The 15,231-nt window shown below is 35.0% G+C and overlaps 1 pseudogene across 1 annotated transcript; it reads left to right on the top strand.

The window, feature by feature from the left end:
- Positions 1 to 1,208: 1,208 nt before the first annotated feature.
- Positions 1,209 to 14,059, top strand: LOC145460457 (uncharacterized; annotated as a pseudogene). The gene is made up of 6 exons (XR_014039847.1): positions 1,209 to 1,228; positions 1,809 to 1,873; positions 3,503 to 3,588; positions 6,763 to 6,831; positions 6,962 to 7,026; positions 11,622 to 14,059. The product of XR_014039847.1 is annotated as an uncharacterized LOC145460457 (transcript).
- Positions 14,060 to 15,231: the final 1,172 nt, after the last annotated feature.

The following is a 15,231-nucleotide window of genomic DNA, read 5'->3' as shown; positions in this document are numbered from 1 at the left end:
GGTTGAGGTAAGTGTTATCAGCCTAAGTCAAAGGCTGAGGCTGATAACACTAACCAAGACCTTGATTGTCTCGGATGTCACAAAAACCGAATCTAATAATTGTTTTATTAAACATTGTTTTAAAGAAAATAACGACTAATGCATTATCGCACCGAACACACTTTATTTTCGACAAGGCATGTTCTTACTTTGCTGTCCGTGAACTTGACATTGGTCTTGGAAATCATGCATTGCATGCACAACCTACAGATTATTCACTAATCTGATAGCAGATTAGTGAATAATCTGTAGGTTGCGCTTTTTCCCAGAATTAACTGTAGGCTTTTAGCCAATGAGAAGACAGATGGTGACTACAATGTATAATAATCTGAATAATGGGCTACCACTTATTTTAATGTAAACTTTTCATTGGTTTGTAGTAAATTTAATTGAATGATTGATTAATTGATTGATTGTTCGAACAATGTGCATGTAATGCTAGATATTCTACTTGAAAAAGTAAACAGTATGTCACTTATCAAAATGCCTGTATCACCTATCAGATAAAACATGAAAGACATGAGCATACATGTAAAGTCACAGGGTTGGAGTACTGAAAGACCAATGGTGGATGTCAGATAAAGCTATTAAAAAGGTAATTTTGTTCATATATACTACATGTAGTACCGGTTAGAATTCTTCCTGTTGAGAGTTGACAAAGGGGAACTTTAGACCGTTATCTTAGTGGAAAGATCCCAGGACTCCTGTATTACGAGTGTTAACTTATCTTGATACAGGCATTGAAGGTTGCCCTTCAGTAGCATTTTGGATAATTTAGTGTTGTTACGCAACTACTGTGTTTAGTCAAGTCAATGATGTTGTGAATCTGCAAAAGCTTGAAATATTGACTTCACTAATTACATTAATATAGACCTCACTTAAAAGAACACTGTATAATTTTGATGTGTTGAATGATAAGCTTATTTACCTGGAGAAGGCAACATGTTATGGGCTGCTGGAAAAATGTAAATAAAGTCACTGTTCAAATGATCCCATCTATTAACAAAGCATTTTTAATGCTATTTTCAGTGTTACATATTATAACTTTTACTCAAAAGTAAACAGTTACTGATACATGTAGGTCTTTCATTGATTTTTTTTTTTTTACATTTATTATCAGGCAAACAAGAAGCAAACAACAACATAGGACAACTAAGATCAATGGAGGAGTCAGATACAGCTAGATCAGGTCAGTTTACGTTTCTGGTATCTGCAATGGTGTCTGCAAGTGTACCTACATGTACACTTATTAGTTGTTATTATACATCAACCTCACTACATCTCTTTTCATACTGTATCAGCTGAAAGCGCACAGTGAATTTTCAAAATCAGCGCCTGTGGCATCATCTAGCTGCAGATTGTACAATAATTACGTCAAGGACACTCAAGATCATGGGTAATCATGTCATGTATGACCGCGGTGCACAATAATTTCTGTGGGTAATCATGCAAAGTTCACATGCTTTGTGATGCTTGCCATCAGTGAAGAAGCAAAAACATGACTTCCATTTTTTTTTTTTTTTTTCGTTCAATGTATAATAAAACAGTATAAGATTCGTTTTTGTGATATCCAGAATAATCAAGGTCTCGGTAAGGGTTATCAGCCTCAGCCTGATAACCCCTACCTCAACCTTGATTATTCTGGATATCATAAAAACGTCATCCAATAATTGTTTATAATTCCATCAGTTAGATTTATAATGCTATAGTGTATACCAACAGTAAGAAATTGCAAGTACCTCAACAACATGTTTGTATCTCTTATCAAGGAAAACAAGAAACACAGAAACACCAAAAGATCTGTGGAGGAAGTGAAATACATCAGACATGTCAGGTCAGTCAAAGTTTTTCTTTAACTGTAGTGGACTAGTGTTTCACTATAATTTTAATCACTTTTTGGAACAGGTGCAATGTACCATTATACAATCATGTAGGGTGGAATTCAGTCTTCAGAAATTTGGTTAAATGACACTCCTTGGTGTCAAGACTACTTGGAAACATCCATTTCTTTTCTTGATTCGACAAAACATAGTTTGAAGGTCTTTGACCAATAGGTTTTTTTTCACAAGGATTTGTCAACTGAAAGTATTGTTTCTTTGCCTTACTTCAAGTAATTAATGTGTAGATTTAGTCAATTTTTAAAAATGTCTAGTCTCTCCTGAGGTTCATAAAATGTTTACCTTCATAAACTGAACAGGCCTTGAAGTGCACGGGCTCAAAATAATTATGAATTCTCCCTACTAATTGTGATATTTTGGGGTAGCGAGTTTTGAAAATTTGTTTGTGCAGTATTTCCTAGTTGATGTTTCTCTTTATTCTCATCACATTTCTGCTTGATAATGTATTGAAATTGTAAGGGCAAAATTATCTGACAGATGGTTTCTAAGTTTTACGGACAAATCATGCTTTGATCGTCCTTAACTGACAACTGACAGATTATTCCAAATTTTAACTGAGAAAATCATGTTTTGATCTCAATTTCCTTACTGACAACTGATAGATGATTCCAAATTTCAACTGATAAAATCATTTTTTCAATCTCAACATCCTTTACTCAGTACTGACAGTTGATTCCAAATTTTAACTGACAAAATCATGTTTGTGATTTTAGCTCAGTGACAAAATTGTCAATCAATAAATGAACTCAACTGTGAAAACCAGTGGGCATTTTGTAAAATCGACAGGTTTGCAGGCAAACGTTCCCTCTCTCGCCCCACCAACCCCTGTTTCACCGAATTTTTGCTCTTGCTCCAATTTACCCACGGCCAGAATGCAGAAAAGCTCTTTGTACGGGAATGCCTTCTACACAAGCTACAATTCCAATGGTTTTATTTGCTCCAGTTTCAATGCTTTCTACTGTGTTTTCAGAAGGCAAGATAAACATTCCTACAAGGTGTCACTTGTATCTTGAATATTGACAATGCATTGTCAACGCTCCTGTCATAATCCAATCATCTTTGTGCATAATGAGAACAACGCATAATTTAAACTCTCTGGCTTTGTCGGTAGTCCCTCCTTTCTTGGACTTCTTGCCCCAGGTTTTCACAAGGCCATTTTTTCCTTGGTTTTTTTTTTTTTTTTTTTTTTGCATCATTCACAAGGGACTAAGTGAAAGAGGAACTACTCCTACATGTAATTTGTTTAAACTGCATACTATTAGTTCTCCTCCTTCAAGCCATGCGGGGAATTTTTTCCATGCCTGTTTGACATTTTTCCCTCCTCAAATGTTTCCCCTTTCTTTTTCAGAATTTGTCCCCTTCTCCCTGCCCTCCCAACAATAACCTGAATAAAGGGCTAACCCTTATTTTAATGTAAACTTTTCATTGGTTTATAGTAATGTAATATTTACCTGATTGACAACTGACTGATTGTTTGAACATTACATATGATGCTAGATATCCTAATTGAAAAAGTACATTGTAGACAGTATGTCGCTTATCAAAATGTCTGTATTACTTATCAGATAAAACATGAAGAACATGAGCATAAAGTGGCAGGGTTGGAGTACTGAAAGACCAATGATGGATGTCAGATAAAGTTATTAAAAAGGTAATTTTGTGTGTATATACTGTATATGGGAGATGGCAGCCTTACATAGTAGCTACAAGTACTACAATCACATGTAGTACCAGTTGGAATTCTTTCTGTTGAGAATTGACAAAGGGTATAACACCGTTATTGAACACGACACTGTTATCTTAGTGGAAAGATCCCAGGACTCCTGTGTTATGAGTGTTAACTTATCTTGATACAAGCATTGAAGGTTGCTCTTCAGTGGCATATTGGGTAATGTGTAGTTCCAGAAAATATCCATACCCCCATCACGGAGAAAATTTCATGTAAACCCCCCCCTCCTCCCTGGAATTTCCAGTTTTTGAACACAAAAATACCCCCCCCCCCACCCCTCCAGAATTTCCACAAGTATTATGTACACTCCTCATACCCTCTGGAAAAAGAGTTTTGGCAAGAAAGTGTGTTAATTAAGTTACAGTAAATACGCCAAACACTTTTTCATGTCACTGCTGTTTATTTTCAATTGGTTGCAACATCTGAAGATACACACAAAGAAAACATTCAACAGTTTCTTTAAACATGCTCTAAAAGAAAATAGATAAAATAGTAACTTGTCAAATTACCTTCCAATATGACTACATGTAAGTCCTTTTGTAAATGCAGTACAATTTCCACTTGAGGACTGATAGGATGAGCATGGATGAAATTGACACCATACTTTTATTGCGAAAACAATTGCCAGCCAGTGCTTTCAATAACATTTGAAGTAGATGTCTGCCAGTATAAAAGTAGGTGGCTCAGGATATATGGGTGGCCATAAGGCCACCTTCAGTAGATGGCTCTGGGGGCATGCTCCCCCAGAAAATTTTGAAATTTAAACTCTTGGAAATACAATTTCCAGCTTTCTGGGCATCAAAGTTAGTAAAGTTGATGATGAATATAATTATGCTGGCACCGATCTATTTTGCTCGCTGCCCTTAAATGATTTGTCTCTGTTTGGGTTACCGAAGTACATCGGCTTCCTTCACAGCTGCAAGTGTAAAAACTGTGAACAGGCTTGTCAAATGAATTTCTAAACAATGAACAAAGTAAGTCTTTCATTTCTTCAATTGATGGCCCTTTGCGTGGCTCACGACTTTCCAAAAATTGCAAAGTTGACAAGGTCTTGTCTGCGACTTCAGACTGTATAGTTTTAGAATCAGTTGGGTTGACTGGCGAAATTTCATCATTGGAATGAACCGTATCGTTTTGTGCTATTGATATTCATCCGTAAGCAAAGAAGAACACAATAGGTTTATGAAAGAACAATTCCGAAGTCAAATAACTTTTTTCAAATACCTGTTTTGGTACGTGATTTCTTTCAAAAGAATGTAAACAAATCAGTCTGTCCAGACTGTATACGGGAGCACACTTTGCTGCCATCTTTGCTCGACCAACCACATGGTAATAGTTTGAAAGCAAAGTTAAGTTTTATTACAATACTGCTGAAAATGGCTGAATGTTTTGCAATTTGTAATCATATTCAATGGATATGTAGGCTTTTATATGCACGAACAGTCAAGGCAAATGTAAGAAATATTTTTTCTCAAACTCAGTAATCATTCATCAAGTTCAAACAAAGGAAATCATGACCATGACAGTGTTTGGATATCTGATCTTAATTAGCATAGATTTTTATGATTTTATTCCTCCATTTTCTCCTTAGTTTTAGTTTCGATTGAGGAGATATGTCAAACACTCAAGACATCTTTGACCACATTTCCAAACACCTCGAAGTTCGTCAAAAATACTCTGTTGCACGTCATATTTTCAACGCTCTTCTTGGTGTTGGAAATGTGGTCAAACATGGTCTCTCGTGTTTGATATATTACTTCACTTTATTTGAACTGAGAAATAGGTAGGCAGTAAATATTGTAAGAGTTACATTTTTGAAGTTTTCGTCGACGAACACAGCCAAGTAGCCAGTGACTTGACGACTAACAGCCCACAGCAAAATTATATACAAACAGACAGAGGTAAAGAGGAATAAGAAATTCTCAAGTTTGTGAAATCGTAACATCATTTCTACCTTAATAAAGAAACTAATTTTCATGAAAAAAATCGACTACCACTCGACAGCTTCCAAGACCGATTCGAAAACAAACTAGGCTAGTCACCAGTGCTTTTTGGTCCACAAGATGACTCCATATAGACTGGTAACAAGTAATGACAGCCATTTCCACGCAACATACGTTTTTCTCATTTGTTAGCTTCCAAAGTTGTTTTTGAAGAAAGAAAATTTATTTCAAATATTATGCGATTCAATTACAAGTATTCCAGCTACTATTTTTTCATGTGAAAGATCTACATGTACTAAATAGCTGGCAAGAAATGTTTTTTTAACAGCTAGATTGATACTTGAAACCGTATTGAATCGAAGGGCATCTGGAAACTAAATTGACCGTCCAACCCCCCCTGAATTTCCTGGGTCTTTGACTCCCCACCCCACCCCACCTCACCCAGGCGCTGGAATTTCCAATTCCCTCCATGGTGGGGGTATGGATATTTTCTGGAATCACACAATCTAGTGTTCTTTTGTGTGGAGTGTTAGACTATTTTTTTTCGTCAAGTCAAGTCAATGATGTTGTGAATCTGCAAAAGCTTGGAACATTGACTACACTAATAAATATTACTAACTTCTTATTAAGCGAGAGTGAGGAAAATCTCAGACCAAGACCTTGCCGTATTGACTGAGCGATAGCGAGGTCAATACAGCAAGGTTGAGGTTTGAGATTTTCCCATAAAGATGCAACGTTCAAGGTTGACAAGTTGTTTATTATAATTTATGGCTTTTTCTTTTGTGTTTTCATGCCTGTAATCGGCCCGTGGGTATTATGGGAGAATAATGCCCTACGATTAGCCAATCAGAGCATGCAATACATGAATATCGGCTACAAGAACAAGCCAGATGATAAATTAGTTTAAGACCTCACTCAAAAGAACACTAGATGATCGCAATGTGTTGAGAAGGTTGAATGATGAGCTTATTTACCTGGAGAAGGCAACACATTATGGGTTGCTGGAAAAATGTAAATAAAGCTGCTGTTCAGATATCACTTTTATTAATGTAGCATTTTTAATGCTATTTTCAATGTTACATTAATAACTTTTACTCAAAAGTAAACAGCTACTGATAGGACTCTTTCATTGAATTTTTTTCATTATTATCAGGCAAACAAGAAGCAAACAACAACATAGAACAACTAAGATCAATGGAGGAGTCAGATACAGCTAGATCAGGTCAGTTTATATTTCTGGTATCTGCAATGGTGTTCAAAAGTGTACCTACTCTTATTAGGTTTAATTATGCTAAAGTATACCAACAGTAAGAAATCACAAGTTACTCAATATGTTTGTATCTCTTATTAAGGAAAACAAGAAACATTTAAACACCGCAACATCAGTGGAGGAAGTGAAATACATCAGACATGGCAGGTCAGTCAAAGTTTTTCTTTATCTGTAGTGGACTGTGCTTTTAAATAATCACTTTGAGGAACAGGTGCAGTGTACCATTATACATGTAGCCTGGTGGAATTCAGTCTTCAGAAATTTGGTTAATTATGACACTCATTGGTGAAAGCCATGCCTTTCCTTGATTGGACAAAAAATACTTTGAAGTTCTTTGACCAATGGGTTTTTTCACAAGGTTTTGTCAACTTAAAGTATGTCTTCTTTGCCTTACTTCAAGTAATTAATGTGTAGATCTAGTCAATTTTTAAAAATGTCTAGTTTCCCTTAAGGTTCTAAAATGTTGACCTTCATAAACTGAACAGGCCTTGAACTGCCCAGGCTCAAAATAATTATGTATTCTCCCCACTTATTGCAATGCTTTGGGGTGGTGAGTTTTGAAAATTTGTTGTACAATATTTCCTAGTTGCTGATTTTCTTTATTCTTATCTCTCATCTGCTTGATAGAGTATTGAAATTGTAAGGAGAAATAATTGACAACTGAAAAATGGCTCCTAAATTTTACTGACAAACCATGCTTTGATCTTAACATCATTACTGACAACTGACAGACTATTCTAAATTTTTAATTGATAATTCATGGTTTTTTATCCCAATATCCATCTTGACAACTGATACAAACGTAAATGATTACGAATTTTTTAACTGGCAAAATCAAGCTTTGATCTCAAAATCCATACTGAAAACTGATAGATGGTTCCAAATTTTAACTCACAAACAATGTTTTGATCTCAACATCCATACTGTCAACTGATAGACGATTCCAAATTTGACGGGTGTCTGGAACACCCGAATAGCAAAAAGTCATGAATAGCAAATAGTATGAATAGGTCGAATACATGTAGTCTCAAATAGTGCAAATAGTGGCAAACAGTAGCGAATGGTAATGAATAGTCATCAATAGTCACCTCTCTAGTTAAGCACTGATCTGGATTTGTTGAAATTAATTACATGGAGCAAGAGCGTTTATTTGCGGATGCTGATACAGATACTATTTAGTATTCAGGACTTATTCGCTAGCTATTCACGACTATTCGTTATTTGCTATTCAGGTTTTCCAGACACCCAATTTTAACTGAGAAAATCATGTTTTGATCTGAACGTCCTTACTGACAACTGACTGATGATTCCAAATTTTATCTGAAAAAATCATGTTTTGATCTCAACATCCTCGCTGACAACTGATATACATGTATGATTCCAGATTTTAACTGAGAATATCTTGTTTGGATCTCCAACTCCCTCTTGACAACTGATAGATGATTCCAAATTTTAACTGAGAAAATCATGTTTTGATTTCAACATCCTTATTGACAACAGATTGATGATTCCAAATTTTAACTGAGAAAATCATGTTTTGATCTCGACGTCCTTACTAATTAACAATTGGATTATAAGCTCAATATTTCTATCGCATGATAGTTGACGAGGGCACAGCGGGAATCCTTTATTACGCAGTGGAAATCGAGAGCAAATAATCTAATTATCCTAGTATAATTATACTTATAAATCTACTAGTCGTTTAAAACTTTATCTAAATCCTTTTCACAGACACTTCGAAAACGCCAATAAGGGGCGGTCATTTTGTTAACAAGGACACACTGCTACGCTACTCTCTATCTATCACGGAATAGATAGTGAGTAGCGTAGCCAATCAGAGAACAGCATTTGTGATAGAACACTAGTAGATTTATACTGATGACTGATAGATGATTCCAAATTTTAACTGAGAAAATCATGTTTTGATCTCTATGTCCTTACTGACAACTGCCTAATTGTTCCAAACTGAGAGAATCATGTTTTGATCTCAATTTCCTTACTGACAACTGACTGATTGTACCAAATTTTAACTGAAAAAATCATGTTTTGATCTCAATATCCTTACCAACAACTGACCGATGAGAAAATCATCTTTTGATCTCAATGTCCTTACCAACAACTGGTAGATGATTCCAAAATTCAACTGAGAAAGTCATGTTTTGATGTCAATGTCCTTACTGACAACTGACTGATTGTTCCAAATTTGAACTGAAAAAATCATGGTTTGATCTCAATGTCCTTACTGACAACTGACAGATTATTCCAAATTTTAGCTGACAAAATCTTGTTTCAATCTCAATGTCCTTACTGACAACTGATAGATTATTCGTAATTTTAACTGAGAAAATCATGTTTTGATCTCGACATCCATACCAATTAACAATTAGATTATAAGCTTGAGATTTCTATCGCGTGAGTGTTGACGAGGGCATTGCCGGAGACCTTTGTCACGCGATGGAAATCGAGAGCAAATTAATAATCTAATTATTCTAGTATAATTATACTTATAAATCTACTAGTCGTTTAAAACTTTATTTAAATCCTTTTCACAGACACTTTGAAAACGACAAGAGGGGGCCGTCATTTTGTTAACAAGGACACACTGCTACGCTACTCTCTATCTATCACAATAGATAGTGAGTAGCGTAGCCAATCAGAGAACGGCATTCATGATAGAACATTAGTAGATTGATACTAACGACTGACAGATTATTCCAAATTTTAACTGAGATAATCATGTTTTGATCTCAATGTCCGTACTGACAACTGATAGATGATTCCAAATTTTAACTGACAAAATTATATTTTGATCTTAACATCCATACTGACAACTGACAGATGATTGCAAATTTTAACTGACAAAATTATGTTTTGATCTTAACATCCATACTGACAACTAACAGATGATTGCAAATTTTAACTGCAAAACCATGTTTGGATCTCAATGTCCTAACTGACAACTGATAGGCGATTGCAAATTTTAACTGAGAAAATCATGTTTTGATCTCAACATCCTTTACCGTCAACTGACCGATGATTGCAAATTTTAACTGATAAATTATTTTTGGACACAGATCCGTATTGACCACTGACAGGTGGATTGAAATTTTAAGTGACCATTCATATTTCAGTTGCTAAATCCTTACCAGGAATTGACAGACGGTTCGAAAGTAACTGAAGGGTATGTCCTGTTTTTGTCGCAGCATTATAGTCGATAATATTATTGTCAATTGACCTAAATTTGTAACTGCCAAATCTTGTCACGATAACTAAATCATTACTACAATGTTTGGGGAGCAGGGTTGGCACAGTGATGAGACCACTCGCCTCCCACCAATGTGGCCCGGCTTTGATTCGGGCTAGGTGCCATATGTGGTTTGAGGTTGTTGTTGGTTCTCGCTTTGCTCCGACGTTTTTTCTCCAGGTTCTCTGGTTCTGCTCCCTCTACAAAACGTAACATCTCCAAATTCCAATTCCACCAGGATAGAGGACCTGCTGGGAAATCAGCTAAGGCTGATGTGGCTTCCTGTCTAAATATAGATACATTTATTATATTGACAACCGACACATCACTCCAGTTCATGTTTAGATCATAACAGTTCATGTTTAGATCTCAACATGTTTTTTGACAACTTATAGATGTTTCCAAATAATTCTAATTGAGAAATCGTTTTTTAACATGAGCATTCTTATTGTCAAATATCAATTACTGTTACTTTAAATTTTACCTTTTAACCTTTGTGCTATCATGCTATCTAAGCATCCTTCTTTCATCTAAAAGATAACCTCAAACTGTCCTGAGAATTATCACTTACTGGTCTAAACATGTTTCTTTTAACAACTGATGACTCACTGAAATTAGGGAAAACGAAGAGCTAATTCTTAACATATTCCCAATATAGAAAATAAACTTTTTTGGTGAAAGGGTTTTTTGTATGGTGAAAGAGAAAATGGTTGGCAAATATCAGCTGAACTGTGTAATTCATGAGACAGTTAGAACTATATATTTTCTAATTTTCTTTTTCACATTAGAGCTGAAATTTGTTGGAATACCTTCAAATATTTGGGGCATACCTCAATTCCCTTTGAAATGTTGTGTCGTCACCAGATACCCGGTAGTTTGTTTTACTAGGTTGGCCAAGCCAAAGTAAATTGAGAGAGTACATTTATTGCAAACATTGTAGACACAAAAGGGAAGCTTTTCAGTGGAAATTGCTGTCTAGGCTGGTTAATGTTCAGCTGGGTAACTGTTTAAATAACAACAATAACAACAACAACAACAACAGCAAAGTTACTGAATCAAATGGCATTGTTGTTAATTAATATTACAACTAGCGCTTCTACTGTTGGCTTCGAAGCCTGTGCTTTCGTCTATTAGCCAGTCATCAAATTCAACTTTAGTCCTCTCTGAGCAACGAAAATTAAGAATTTCAGGGGGGCGGATATACCCAGGCTATAGGCATAGTTACTACAAATAATGTAATTGTTGAGGTTTTCTGATCCATTTGCTTACAAAAGTGATTGGAATCCAATTTCTCCTTACAAAATCCGTATATTGTCAAGCAAACAGGTGATGAGAGTAAAGAAAACCATCAATACGGGAATTCTGTAGCTAATGTATATGGGATAGGATGAAGAAGGCTTCACTTAGTTGCAAAGAAAGCGAAAATACATTATACAATATACAATATACAAAGCTTCAGTGTAAAAATCAAACATTTAATTTTTCTTTCTTTTTCCAGGATTTCTCAGTGACCAGACAATTGAGGGAAGATAAAGGCAAAGACAAGACACTGGAGGCAATTTAAGAAGACAGGACACTACAGACAAGACCTAACTCATAAGGGACAAAAGTAAGACAGATTGAGAGATTTTTTCAAGCGGAAAAAATAGGACCTGTAAGATAGGATTTTTTTCGTGGACTAAACATCAGGATCGGAGTTTTCAGCTCACAATTAAACAAAACACGAAAGCTTTCTATGAAAAAGGACCGGCCCAAAAATGATGTACAGTTACGTTTTGTAGGGCATGTTTCGTTAGCTTTGCTTTACAAAGTTCGATGCAGTTTTATTCTTTTGCCTTTGCTCACAATGCGAGAGCTTGGTGGATTGTGTGACTGACGCGTACGTGACTCTTGAGCATCGGTGGTGTTGCGTTACACTATTTGCCGATTAGAATATGTTAATAAGGCCTTGTGCGGGAATTTCGATACACGGCATTGCAACAGGAGATTTAACTGTTAATTTAACAAATAGATTGTAAAGTGCCTTTTTGATATTTTGTTGGCTTGTTTAGATAAACAGCAAGGCAGCAGGGTACCAAACGAAACTTTATTTTCTTTATTTTTTTAAGTTAGCAGTTAAAATACGGCAACATTTCCTGAATTTGAATAATTCCCGTGCAAAACTTTATTAACATATTCTCAACGGTCGTTAGTGTAGCGCAACACCACCGTTGTTCAATAGTCACGTACGTTTCTTTCATATGATTCACCGAGTTCTCGTATTGTGAGCTTCGAAATTCTTTGATTTTCCTCGAGAAGAAAATTTTTATAGCTAGTTTTCGTGGTTAGAATCACATTTTTTTTTCTAGTTTTTTTTCACAGACCAATTTCAGAGTGGATTATTCAAATTGTCTTAAGCAAAAACAATTATAAAAGTTTTCTTGAACCATAATTTTGGAAAAAAAATTGGTTGCTAAGTTTCTGTCGACATATTTCAAGCGTGTCTCGTCGAGTTAGCTTTGTACAAACTCAGTTTCTCTTGTTTATTAAAAAATTGAAAAATTGTCTTGACTGCCTAAATTTACTCTAAGGGTAACCCTTGTCAAATTTTTTTAATTTTCCCGCCAAAAAACTTAGAAAAATACGGGCGCCTATAATACGCATGCGCCAACATTTTTAAAAATTGCTTCTTGTTAACATCTGTTTAAAAATTTTTAATTTTCACCCCAAAAGACTTAGAAAAAATACGGGCGCCAATAATACGCATGCGCCAACTTTTTTAAAAAAAAATTCCTTGTTAAATATTTTTATTTTTCCCGCCAAAAGACTTAGAAAAATACGGCGCCTAAAATACGCATGCGCCAATTTTTTTTTCAAAAATGTATTTTAACTCTAAATTATTGCTTAACTTAATAGTCATTAAATGCAATCTTTTATTCAGGTGTCCTTATTTCCGTTGTAATCTTTATTATATCTAAATAAAATATTTCAAACAGTAAAGTACTCACAACAAGTGTTTCATTTGAATTGTTTTATTCATCTTTAATTTTCTACTTACAATAGTTAATTAGTTAAGTGAAATTCAATTAAATTAATTACAAAGGTGTCACCAAAAAAATTGCCCTATATATACTAAGACTTTTGGCGGGAAAATTGGAAAAAATTTGCACAGCGTTTCCCCTGAGCACTTTTTTGACAAAAATTTTAAAGGGGTACCCCCTTGAATTTTTCCCGCCAAAAAATTTTTGACATATACCATCTTGAACACAAAGTAACGGAAAATTTGTTTGTGTTCAAGATGGTATATTCTATGATGACATCTTGTTAAATAGTCAGCCGTAAGACGACGAGCAGCTAGAAACCTATTTACAGAAATAAGAAGAGCAAGTTAAAAATTTGTACAACAGCAAAGTTTCTGCACAACATCGAGAGGGTGAAAACATTTCCAAATCGATATATTTAAGAAAGCTTCTATAGTCGGGTAAATTGAGCCCCAACTATATAAACTCTCTTAACTATAGCGATTCCAAAACGTCGTCACCTTCGTAATGTTGTGTAGAAACGTTGCAGTTGTACAAATTTTATCTTGCTCTTCCCGTTTCTGTAAATAGGTTTCTAGCTGCCCGTCATTCACAGCTTAACTATCTAACGTGATATCATCATGCAATATATTTCAAGAAGATAGCAAAAGCAAGCCAGGAATCCGATTACTCCAACGAGCCTTAAAAAACCGCGAAAACTTCAATCTAGTCCTAGAATTTTAAATTTTTAGAACTTCCGTAATTTTTAGCCGAGATGAAAAACCAATACCCGACAAATAATAGGCCAATTTAAGAGAAACTGTTCATGGCTTGCTTCGTTATCTTCTAGAAATAACTTCCAGCGAGGTGTTAAAGGTTAATGTCTGGTTATCAAGCTTTAAAATGTAGCTATATATCCTATGGCTTCTAGTGTAAAACTTTGTCATTTGCGAACGAAAGCAAAATCATTTTACATGAATCAGTTTTCAATTTTCTTGTAGCAAACGATAACGATAAAATTTTAGAGCAATCAGACAACTGGAATCAGGTTTTGAAAATCGAAGCTGAAATAGTGAATACTCTTAGTGAAAAAGCAATGACATTTTAGATGTATCAGAAAATTGAAACTGCAGTTTTGAAAAGAAATAGAGTAATAGCGACTGTTTGGAAAATTTTTGTCCGTAGCAAACGATAGCGCAAAAATTTTGGAGCAATCAAACAATTGGAGCTACGTTCGTGATGATAAATTATTAGTGAATACAAACGATAACGATAATATTTTCAAAGAATCAGACAATTGGAACCAAGTTTAGAAAATCAAAGATAAAATAGTGAAAATGTCTGTCAGTTGCGAACGAAAGCAACATTTTAGAACGATCAGGCAATTAAATCGGACCTGCATTTTTTCTCTAGAACATTCCAACAATTGAAGCTACATTTCAAAAAAGTAATAGATCTGACGGTAATGAAAGCAAAAAAAAATTGGAAATTCAGACAATTAGACCTAAATTTTTCGAAAAGCGATAGTTGAAAGAGTTGCTTGAAACCAGACATAATTCATTACAGCCTCGCTGGAAGTTAAACAAGAGGATATATCTGGTTTCTGGTTGATCTTTATACGCTTAGTCCCCTCCCGAAGAAACAATTTAAACCGACCGGTTTCCGTACGGAAATGTATATAGCAACATCTGCCGATAAATCAAGTGACTTTCTTGATACCAAGATCAATCCACAAACCCAAAATCCTCTTCTAAAATTATTTATTCAAGGTGGCTCTGCATGTCACTACGCATTAAACGTCGAAAGAAGTATTCATTCATTTTACCGCAAGTGAATAAAAAGCAGAGGAAAAAAACTAAAAAAACCCGCCGAGTGAAATAAGGAAAAAAGCGTTCAATAATAGGTGATCATGTCAACAAATGCTTACAATATTTAGAAATTAACTTGAAAGAAGTTGCCACGAAACTCAGATTTACTAACGAATAAGTTGACGTAGGAAGAAACGATATAACTTGTTTGATAGTTATACTGAGCAAATTTAGTGAGCTTCAAGCTACAGCATTTTCAAATGAATTGGATCATTAATCAGTAAATTTTTAGCAAGGAAGT

This window comes from Orbicella franksi, chromosome 11, assembly GCF_964199315.1.
Source record: "Orbicella franksi chromosome 11, jaOrbFran1.1, whole genome shotgun sequence".
Lineage (NCBI taxonomy): Eukaryota > Metazoa > Cnidaria > Anthozoa > Scleractinia > Merulinidae > Orbicella > Orbicella franksi.
This window is presented reverse-complemented; position numbering and strand designations above follow the sequence as displayed.